Source organism: Cupressus sempervirens, chromosome 4 (genome assembly GCF_028749045.1).
Source record: "Cupressus sempervirens isolate cs-2001-9-10 chromosome 4, ASM2874904v1, whole genome shotgun sequence".
Classification (NCBI taxonomy): Eukaryota; Viridiplantae; Streptophyta; class Pinopsida; order Cupressales; family Cupressaceae; genus Cupressus; species Cupressus sempervirens.
In genome coordinates, this window is record NC_143121.1 from 412805311 (window position 1) to 412817125 (window position 11815).

The 11815-nt window shown below is 34.0% G+C and overlaps 1 pseudogene; it reads left to right on the forward strand.

The window, feature by feature from the left end:
- The first annotated feature begins 1129 nt into the window (after positions 1-1129).
- Positions 1130-4910, forward strand: LOC149561802 (cyclin-B2-3 pseudogene; annotated as a pseudogene).
- Positions 4911-11815: the final 6905 nt, after the last annotated feature.

Below are 11815 nucleotides of genomic sequence, written 5' to 3' on the forward strand. Positions count from 1 at the left end.
TAAGTGGAACAACATGTGCAGAGTTGTGCATATCTTCTTCTTGCATTTCTCACCATTTGGCAATTGAATATCTCTTTAAAATGTAGGGCAAAGAATGAAAATGTGAGGAAGGGAAGCAAAATAAAAAGTCCAAACTTGCCAGTTGAGACTATCTCCATGCCCAGCCGTATCCCTACACACTTTTTAAAAAAAAAAGGGGCTTCAATTTCTTCTTGTTTTCCCATTCTGAATACAATGACTGCAGGCAACCATAGAAGTTTTCAGAAGTTTGTTGTATCTTGCAAAACGAAATTATTCTCCCTCCAATGATTTTGCTCAAAGGAAAAGAGAATTGTAGTGTAAAAAGAAACTCACACAATTAAGCAAAGGAGGAGTACTAGATGTATTTAACAGAGCAGTCAACACATTAAGAAGCAAACAAATAGAGTGAACTAGCATTTGATAAGAAGAAAAGGCAGTTAAAAAAAGAAGTGCCACAACTTTTAACAGTCAGCTCATGCCTACAAAAGAGAAAATCCATGTATTTTTTAATATGAAGTTGGCATGTTAAAACAAAACCACATTAGAAGAGCAGCTTTCTCACATGCTTTCAAAGAACGGGAGTATCTAGCCGTCCAAAAAAATAGCAATAAGGAAAATCTGCCAATCAAAGCATGGAGATGACAGTGTTAAAAATGCAGACCATTGAGGAAATCCACACCAAAGCAAGAAGCTCACTCCATTTTAAATAGGGGCAACCAAAGAACACTCCACGCAAGCAATCAGCTCCAGAATAACAGCTAGCGCCAGTGAAGGGATCTTCAGTGATATAAAAGAAAACCCGCGGCCATTTGAAGGAACAAATCCATGCTATAAAAAAAAAATCCTCCAAGTGAAACCGCCCAAGCCGGGGGAGAAACAGTTTAGCAAAGAAATCCCACATTGGCCGGCGGGAAGAGCTTTATGCATTATAATTACTAAAGCACTCATAATGTAATATGAATTAAGGAAAGAGCCTTAAGGCAATGGCGTGCTATGTTGTGGACCCTACGATGACGTTAGTTGGCATGTGGATTAAGTAAATTTTTAAACAAACATGCACACGCACTGACATGGCGCTCAGAATGAAGATGCATCTAAATGTCGACACATGGCTCAGATCGACGAACGATGCATTCCCGCAAAAAAAGTTGCAAGGTGGTTAAGTAATGCGGGGAAGTGCATTTTTGACAAGTGGCAGGAGGGCCCGTTTAGTGATGACAAGGCAGGTGACGTGGTCGGGCTAGGGGTGAGGTAAGTGGGTGATTAAGCAATCGATCGACCAATCAGGGGCTGCCACGTGGCGCTCAGTGGGCCCAGAGAAACATAGAGGAAAATTCTCAAATGCAAAAAATAATAATTTTAAATTACTATTTCAAAAAAGGATATGCACATTTAGATTTTAAAATGCAAAACAATGCATTTGTTATGAAGTTTAAACTTTAGATATTTTTAAATTTTTCAAAAATAATTTTAAAATTCAAAGTGCAAACATGAGTGCCATGACAGAGGAGACTATTTTCAAACGGACTCTTAGTGGGTTTCTGGAAGCTGAAATAGGTGATCTTATATACCGTCAAAATCAGGAAAAGATGAACTTTTCGATTCCGAAGTCAATTTTTGCACAGGTATCATTCTGTTTGAGCTACATGAGGTTTTCTATTAGGTACCTAAAGTGCAACCATATTTAGACCAGGAAGTTCAGATTTGATTTTTGTCATGGTGATGACCTAAATATGGTTAAAGGTTAGTAAAATTTTTAGTTTGGGTCGAATTCTGATAGCATTTACTCAGTTCAATCACATTTTCACCAAAATTGCATAAGGTTTCAGATATTTTAGATGCAAAAGGATTTCATCATTAGGCAAAGATATTTTCCAATCAGTTAGAGTGTAATGATGAAACAGAAAATCAGATCAAATGGTAGAGAGATGAAAGAGGTTTTTAGTTGCACAAGATGAGATTCCAAATGGACACTTGTCATCTTCAGTTTCAATCTGAGAATTCATCTCCTTGCTATATTATTCTTTCTTTCTTCCATTTGAGAGGTTCCAATTTTTTTTTGTTACTGAGAGACCATTGTGGGTTGGAAATTTGCAGTCTTTCTGTGAGACCACTTTGTTGGATCCAGATCTATGATTCCACCTTTATTTTTTAGCATTTTCTCTTATATGAACAACAAGTGTAAAGATAATATAGATAGTTTTGAGATGTTAGGTTGTTTCATGTTTTGATTTCATGCACGTGAATGTATATTTTCAAAGAAAATGAATACATATGAGCAATAGTTTTACTAGCTTCATTCTATGTCTTGTCTCCTGTCTCAGCAATCTATAAGTCTTATGTGGTTTTGGAACAAAGATCTGAGACCCATTTGCATCCCTTTCAGGTTGTATGTTTGATGTATTTTGTTCTTGGACCAAAGGGCCAAGTAAATGCTTGATATGTTTAACAAGGTTGCTGGTTACTTGAGAAGGATATTTTGTAAGAATGAGATCTAAATGAACATTGATGTCTGAATCACGAGTTGATTAGATAGATCTGATTTTTGGGTATACAGAATATGTCCCGATGTCACAGATGTATGTTTTCAATTCATGGAATTGCCCAATGGATTAGGCACTGATCAGAGATAGGATCATTAGGTTTTGCTGCATGTTTGAGGATTTGTTGAACATCAACATCAATAATCAACATTTTTTCCCTCTCATGTTGAAGAGCTATAATAGAATGCCCTCACTCAGCTTATGAGGTTCCTAGATCTACATTTAGCTATTGTAGATTGATGTTATTTCATGAGTTATTAGGAGAAATCAGGGTTTTATTTGCTTCATAATAGATTCAGTGTATGCTTTGACAGCTGGTACCATATAAGGAATCTATAGGTTCACTCGCCTAGGTTTTGCAGAGCCTGAAGTGCAGAAGGAGTATAACCTTATAGTTGGCCTGGTGTCTAAATGGATGTGTTTATAATGGGAGTTAGCTGCCCCTATATGTGCTTTGTTCTCATCTGGGTAATTGGAAACGGGTAACATTTTCAAACACCAACATAACTTAATAAAGAAAATTGTAAAATTTAACAATCGATTCATCAAATAATGGCATGCTTGATATTCACAAGTCTAGCTGAGAGAGGAGCATACTATTTCCCAATAGTATGCAACATACCTCAGAAATGGTTACGTCAAGATCATTCATGATACTACTCTCAGTAGGTGATGAATAGCTATTCTGCAACAAAATGACTAATATCAGTTTTCTTTGTTTAATCCCTTCTAAGTAATAAAAATTCATTAGCATTGTTACTCCATTTCTATTTTGTGAAATATGTGACACATTTGTAATCTTTAAATAAGTTATCCAAGTTCTCCTTGAGAGGAGAAAATACACAAGAAGATTAGATCTATATTTTATATAGAGAATTTTTTTTTTTTTTTTTGGCATGGTGATTTGCCTCCATATGCTATGAACAAGGTAAAAAGTTATAATATAATTATTCATTCTTTTTTAAACTAAGTACTAATTCAATGGATTTGATTTCTAGGCATTGAGGACTACGATAAATAATAGTGAGACATTTGTGATATTTCAACCAATTTAAGGTTGGCTATTAATCCCTTGTAGAATGCATTCGGTTTTTGGAGATTTTTTTCAAATTTTTTTTATGGTGATTTTATTTTCATTATTATTTTTGGTTTGCATGGATTAATTTTTGTTCTTTAATTCCTTACTAATTTCAGAAATTAAGAATTAGAGTGGTCATGCTTACATGATACTACTCTTTCTATTGGATAAGTCAAAAAAGAGGTACATGCCTTAATGACTAGTTTGAGTAAGCAATCATGTCACAACATTTTTAACTAAAAAAAGATCCCTCTTAATGGTGTATAGGTGGGAGAAATTGAATTCCATGCCCAATTACTACTAGAAGACAAGTTGAGATTTATTGCAGAGCTAAAGGAGGAGGGAAAGACTAGCATGGTGGGGGATGGAATTAATGATGCACCAGCATTAGCATCAGTAGATGTGGGGATAATTATCCATGTAGAGGGATTTGTAATAGCCATGGAAGCAACAAACATGGCTCTCATGTCTAATGATGTAAGGAAGATTGTTGGTGCAGTGAAGAGGAAGATGGTGAAAACCAATTGGTCGTTTCAGATTATGTACAAGAGATTTACACTATGTATAGAGAAAGGGAGCAACTTAGTTGTGTTCCCCAAGATTATATGGGGGAACAAAAAGATATAAATGAGAGAATGAGGGGTATAATGATTGATTGGATCATTGAGGTACATTTGAAGTTTGAGCTACTAGACGAAACACTATTCTTGATTGTCAAAAAATTATATATAGATACCTCTAAAAAGAAAAGGTAATGAGAAATAATTTACAAATAATAGGGGTTATTGATATTCTCTTGGCTTGCAAGTATGAGGAAGTCTCTATTCTTGTAGTTGATGATTTCATCCAAATTTTAGACAAAGCCTACACTAAAGAAGAAGTTTTACAAAGGGAAAAATCAATGGTCAATGCATTGGGATTTAATATGACAATACCAACCCCTTATGTTTTAATCAAGATATTTCTCAAGGTAGATAAATATGATGAAGAGTTGGAGACATTGTCTTTCTTCATGGAGCCTTATCTAGTGGGGTAGGAAATGTTAAGGTACCCACCATAAATGGTAGCATCTATAGTTGTGTACACTAAAGAGAGTTCCTTGTTGGAAGAGGACCATAGAACATCATGTTGGCTACTCAAAAGGCCAACTTTGGGAATGTGCCAAGATGATTATGGAGTACCATCGCAAGGCAGGGTAGGGCAACCTAAAATTTTTCCATAGAAAATACTCATCTTCCAAATATGACTATGTAGCAAGGATAGAATAGACTCTCATGATTACATATGAGATTCTATTCTAGACTAGACAAGTAAAGAGATTAAGTTATTGTATATATAACATGAATTGTAGAGGGGCAAGGGGGGAGGATTATCTTATCTCTTTATTAACATGAAGAGAATGAGGATAACAATAATTTAGCAAAGAGACTACAATATTGTCTAGTCTAACAATATTGTTGTTGCAACTGTAATTTGGCTAACAATAATTTGGCTACTTTAGCGTGATCAGTGATCAATTGTGATAGTTGGAATTTTTAGTTTGCCTAGAAATGGAAAAATATACAAATTTGAACACCAATCTAGTGCAACATTTTTGTTTTCTTTTAATTACAAAAGAAATTATTTCCCTTCCATTTTGTGAAAAAAAAAGATACAAAGAAGAGTTTCATAATAATGAAAATAACCCCTTAATAAAACTTTGCAGAATGCAAACTCCTTAGATAACTAGGATGTGTCAGAAAACCCTAAGATATGCATTAAACATTAAAAAGATTTTTTTTTTCTAAAACCCTAAGATATACATCAAGAAAAATATCCAAACATGCTAACAATGAGAAACTAAAAGTTATACGTACCAAGATAAGATAAAAGAGCATTGTTTGATCCGCCTTCATGAATTCTCAGTACAAACAAATAAGACTATATTTTTGATGATCAAAAATGGAATTCTTGTTGGAAGCAAAATTGACATAATTGTGAGTATTACATGGTGTAGAGGGTAATAATCATGTCTTGAAAGCAATTCAAATTGGCTGAACATATTATGGGAGAATACAAATAAAACTTGTTTGTGTGCCACAAATTACATTGAATCAAATTGATCTACTTGTGAATCATCTTGTGCCAAATAACTGAAGAAGCAATGAAGGGATTTGAATTGAAAACTCTTAAGAAACATATTGTGAGTTTCTTCGACCCTCAATTTTTCAAAATGAAGATGAATTTTTTGCTGCCAATCCTCTATCTTCCACACTGAATCAAAGATTGAAATTGAGTTTATTTTGCAATTATATATATGGCACCCAAATATCCCATATCATTACTCTATTTCGATCATTAATAATAATGAATTAAAATTCATATAATTTTTCTAATTTTTATTTTAAATTAATTATTAAACACCAATTAATAGAATATTTTAGGTGATGTTTATATGATGTTAAATTCTTTTTTAGTTTAAGAAAATTAAAATTGATTTAGTTTAAGATTTAAGATAATTAATATTAATAATTTAAGTTTTTAAAACATGTTAATTTTATCTTAAATATCTTAATATTTTGAAACATTTTTTTGCACTGGAATAGTTTTGGGATGGTTTACCTCCTAAAAAGAATTAGTGCTTCACCGACAACTTTGTGAGCATCACCTAGATGTAACGAGTGCTAATTTATGTTCCATTCATTCTCATGAGAGATGGGTTAGGGTGAAACCAAGCATTTAATGACTTGTCAAATATTAAATGTCTCTTTTGATAAGATTGAGGAACCTATCATATATTATTGATTCAATGGTTTCATGTTTCACAGATGTTGTTATGTGGAAATGCCTTCAATATGTTAAGGTGAACATAAAAAATTAGAATTTGACATACCTATAGATTAAAGCATTAAATATTTTTATCCTCTACGTACTTGTTAATTTGACATTTTTAATGCCATGTCAAGATCAACATAAAATATTTGCATTGTTTAATAATGAAATGTACTAGAAAAATTCAAACTGATTAAACCTTTCCCTAATCATCAATGCAGTCGAAAGGAGAAAAAAATAAATCTCAATTCTCTATGAAATCCTAAATGGATTTGATTCTTGTTGTTACAAATAGATTTGGGATATTAGGGGAAAATAATAAGCATGCAAAGATTTTTCAAGTGAAACCAATAATATGTTTATATTTAGCACAATATTATTATATGACTGCACTTTAAAAAAAATATAACTCCTAACCATTAAGGAAATAAGATCAAATTAACATAATCTATTGATATCAAATGTTAGAGAAAGTAAAAATGACTAATCATTCAATCACTTATTTAGTCACTTATTTGGTAGTTTGTGACTAATTATCCAATCACTTATTTAGTGATTTCTATTTAGTCTGTCTTGTGATTTTACCTAGTGATCAAATTAGTCACTTATTTAGTCATCTGTACCTATAAATTACAAAGAAATAATGGAATTTGATCAATTTTAGTCATGCGACTAAATTTTTTAGTGGAATGAATAAAACATTTAGTCATGTAGTCACATATTTGCCAAAATGTACTAGTGCAATTTCATCATAATTCACAAAGTCAGCCCAACTGCTATAATTCATGTTCTGAAGACAAACTCGGTGAAGTTTTGATAGATGAAAAGCACTATCAATGCTCAGCAATCTTTGGCACTCAATTGAACTTGAATCTTGGTCCATACTAATCACTTCCAATTAGCTTGAACTTGGTCATCACTGTGTGACTCGATGAATATTGAGAAACGTGTTAGCAATTTGATCACTTGATTGACACTGCATGATTAGGTCAACACTCGATCCACTTTGTTAACCTTGTAATCTCACTAGACACTATTGGACTTGGTTAACAATATAGGGCTCAGTTAGCACTATGATCTTCTTCATTTCCACTAACTAGCTTAGTAGCCTTTGCTATGTTCAATTTACAAATTACATTATCTATGAAGCTCAGAACAATATGTAACTTGGAAAACACTACAAACTGAGTCAAGTGCTTGGTAGACATTATATTATGACTACTTGGCTTATAAAAAATTGAGTCACTTGGTTAACACAAAAAACTAAATCATAAGTGTTGACTTCTGATTTAACAGTTTTGAAAATGACCAAGAAATCAAATAGATGCATCTAAGGCTAGCAAATTCCTATGATAGATACACTTGACTGTAGTCTTGGGCCAACTATAAGGCTAGACCTTCTTCTTTAGGCTCTACAAAACCTAGGTGGGTGGACCTATAGATTCTTTATATGGTACCAATTATCAAAGCATATACTAAATCTAATATAAAGCAGATAAAACCCTTCTCCTATTAACTCATGTAATAACATAGATCTATAGTAGCAAATTGCAACTCTATGATATTCACAAGCTGAGTGAGGGCATTACATTTAGGTTCATCAACATAAAATGTAAAGATGATTTGAATTTTGATTTGATTTTATGTGGGTGGGGAAAGTGGATGAAAACCAAGTATAGACAACAAACTAATGATCCTGTAGTTGATCAGTGCCTAATTCATTCGGCAATTCATGAATCTCCCTCATGCATTTTGGATATTTGATACTTATTCATATATTAAGATATATGATCTATCCATTCACCTTGTAAATAGACATCAATGTTCAACTTAAATCTCATTCTTACCTAATATCCTCCTTAATAAACCTGTAACCCTATTGAATCTCTGAAGCATTTACATAATTCCTTGAATTACAAGCAACAATGAAGCAACATACAACCATAAGGGATCACACTTATGATCTAGGCTTTTATTCAAAGACCATAAAACATCATAGCTCAACTGAGAAAGGAGACAAGATTTAAACTGAAACTAAACACTTGATGTTCCTTGTATTGATTTTCTTGAAATAATACATAAAAATGCATGAAATTAATTCACAAAGAACCTAATAAACCAGACTATACAATGAGCAAATATTATCATACAAGAGAGAAAATGGTGAGAATGAGAAGCTGATGGGATGGGAAGGGGGTATCACAGCCAAAGCAAAAGCTTCATGATCTAGAACTAGCACATCCCAAATCTTCCATTCAAAGTTCATCAATTCCAGGGCCAGTTCTACTAAATGCCTTCATTCCAGAGAAACTTTCCGAAATTTCCAACCCTTACAAAAGAGAAGAAGAAAGCATAAATAGAGAGGAAGCAATTCCCAGATTCATTATGCAAATGACATATGTCCCTTTAGAATTCTTCCTCAAGAAGTTGAAAATAATCTCTCTACCTTCTCTCCTCCATGGGTAAATCAAATCAGTGATCAACTTGCCTCCAAAGTCATCAAGTATCTCAAAAACTTGATGATAAAAGAACAATTGATTTTTGATGTTAAAATGAACATAAGGTAAAAGTAACAAATCAGTTGAAATGTAACTTGTAGAATGCAAGAAAACTATTTAAAGATGATTTTCTTCACATTCAAATCCCAAAAAGTTTTTAGAACTGCCCTCTAACCAATTCCGATGCTCCATGATCAAATCTACCTGTTCTATTGCCAATACCCTGAGAAACAAAAATTGACCTATAGCATGAACTAATGAATACATGTGCACACTCTGACTTCATACCTAGAAAATTCAGCTTCTCCCAGTTCCAACAGTATATTGAAGTGCCTATTTTGGACAAAAAATGCCTCCCTGGTAGCAATTTGAAAAATAGGGTCCTAGACTATGAATAAACATTAAAATTCAAAAATTAAAAATTTTACATAGTTGAACTATATAAACTTTTTTAATTTATTCAAATTCTTGATTTAAAATTTTCATTTGAATCCATGCATTTGAAACCCTTTCTAAATTTTCACTTTTATTTTTGACCCTTTGCCACTTGTCAAAATTTGACTGGCTGTGCAGTATTTGAGACATTTTTAATTTTTTAATTAATTAATCCTTTAATTCCATTATTTTTACTTCTCGTAGCATCAAAGGCTTTGATTTTTTCCTTTACATACATCCACTAAATGCTACCTTTTATGCTCTCCCATGTCACTGTATCACTGGAACCCTTCAAAAATTCCTTTATGCTCATACACATCCTTTCTTCCTGTAGCATCATGAGTGCTCAAAATTTCCTTTGTGCTCATACCCGAAGCCTCCATTTTTGTTGCTTTACATTCTAACGGCCTCAGCGTACCCTCCTGAGCAATTAAAAATTGTCGTACGGTCTTACACTATACTTTAATTTCAAACCACCGTAATGCTTTGAAATTTCCCCCACGCTCATATGATATTTGTGTACCACCATAGAGGCTTTGAAGATACATTTCCACTCTTAAGAGCCAAAATAGAGTTGACTCTACCACAACCTAGCCTAGTGGGTCCCTCTACACCTGCTTGGGCTTCAAAAGCCATGTGTCATTAGACACTTCATAATTGTGTGTGATGTTATTTAAACCTTATAAAATTTGTCACATCCCCAATGTGGGATAATTGGCTTCAGATGCCCCCGTCCTTTGTGTGTGTTCTTCATTGACATAATTTTCTATTTCTTGTGCTACGGGTCTACTTTGGGTCTACAACTGCTCTCCTCTATGTTGACTACATTTTTCTCCTTTTTGGCAGCTTCGCCATCAATCCTCTTGGTTTTCGTAGGTATTTGACCACTCCCTATGCCTTTGACCATGCGTAAGCTCCTAATTTTAAACAAATGGCATGTAGGCTCTTCTTTTTATGGCATGGCATGAAGCTTCTTCTTTTGCTGGCCTTTTTAGACTATCTTTTGCATGTTCTGCCTTTGATTGGCATTTTACCTTAGCCGTGGGCTCCCTTTTGCCCTACTACGGCTTCCTCAGATGTCAAACTTGACGTCTCTCCTTCAAATGCATAGAGTGTCTTAAGAAATGACTTCATCCTCAATGGCATGGAGTTCTTCTTTGTTTCCAATGGCTCTCCCTTTGAAGTCAGGTTCTTTCCTTTGTATATGGTTATGTTGTTTTAAGGTGTGTTTAGCTTAGGATTTTTCTTTGAGTTGCGTGAATGGTCTTTTTAATTGTCTTCTCTACTACTCCAATAGCCGGCTACTATTCACACATTTATCTCTTGCTTATGCCAGTCCTTTTCTTGTTTGCTCTTAGCTATTTTGACTTCATGCTATGAATGGCCCTCTTATGTGTGAATGCCTTGTCTTTCTTCATAACTATGGTCATGGAGCTTCGGCTTGGTTTTCTCAATAGTGTGGACTTCTTTTATGTTTGCTCCCACTCTCAAATATTTGGGTTCTTCCTGAGCATGCATTGACTGTGTGGACCCCTCTTCGTTGGTAACACTTCGATACAATCCATAGCTCTAAAATGTGCTACTATAATCAGAAATGACTGGAGTCCTCTTGACCATATTCCATATTCAAGCTACATTTTAGGGCTAGTCACGTTCACTGATTGGCCTTGCAAAGGGATGACGAGGCACTGAGAGCATCTGATCACGGAGTTGTCGACTCAAAACTTTCATTGTGAACTTTTACAAAATCATCTGGGACCTTCAAAGGGAGAACAAAGAAATTCACTCCATAGAACTTAATCTATTGGTAGCATCTAATGATATCTAACTTGTGAAGTGTTAAACATAACATGCCCCTTTGAGCAATTCTCATTCTTGGGTGGGCGAGAAAAGGCTTCACTCAGAACATCCGACTAACTATCATATTGGAGCTATGATGGAAAATACTAAACAACTCCATTCCTTGTGAAAGATGATGTATTAAAGATAAAGAGACAAATTTTCTCCAAACATGCAACCAAAAACTAGGAAGAGTTGTGCCTGATGAAGGGTCAGAAATAAGGATAGCATCCTTTTTTAATCTTATGAATCTGGGCTTTGACTATCCTCATTAAAGTTGACACTTTCCCAATTCTGGATGTTGATGACACATAAAATATTTCACTTGACCTTGTAATGATTATGTTCATCTTTATTTCTGATATCTTAATAGTCTGGTGGAAATTATTCGGGCCCCATAGTGGGTCTGGCTAAAAATTTTTCATTTCCAAACACTTGAACTACAAAATTGATCCATTAAAGCCATTATACTAATTAGAAACAAATTTGAACACTGAATAATCAAATAAAACTCATTTTATCCTTTTTGTCAAATTGTCAAATTGGTGTCAGGAGGTCCTTTGATTGGCTTTGAAAACTAACCCAAACCT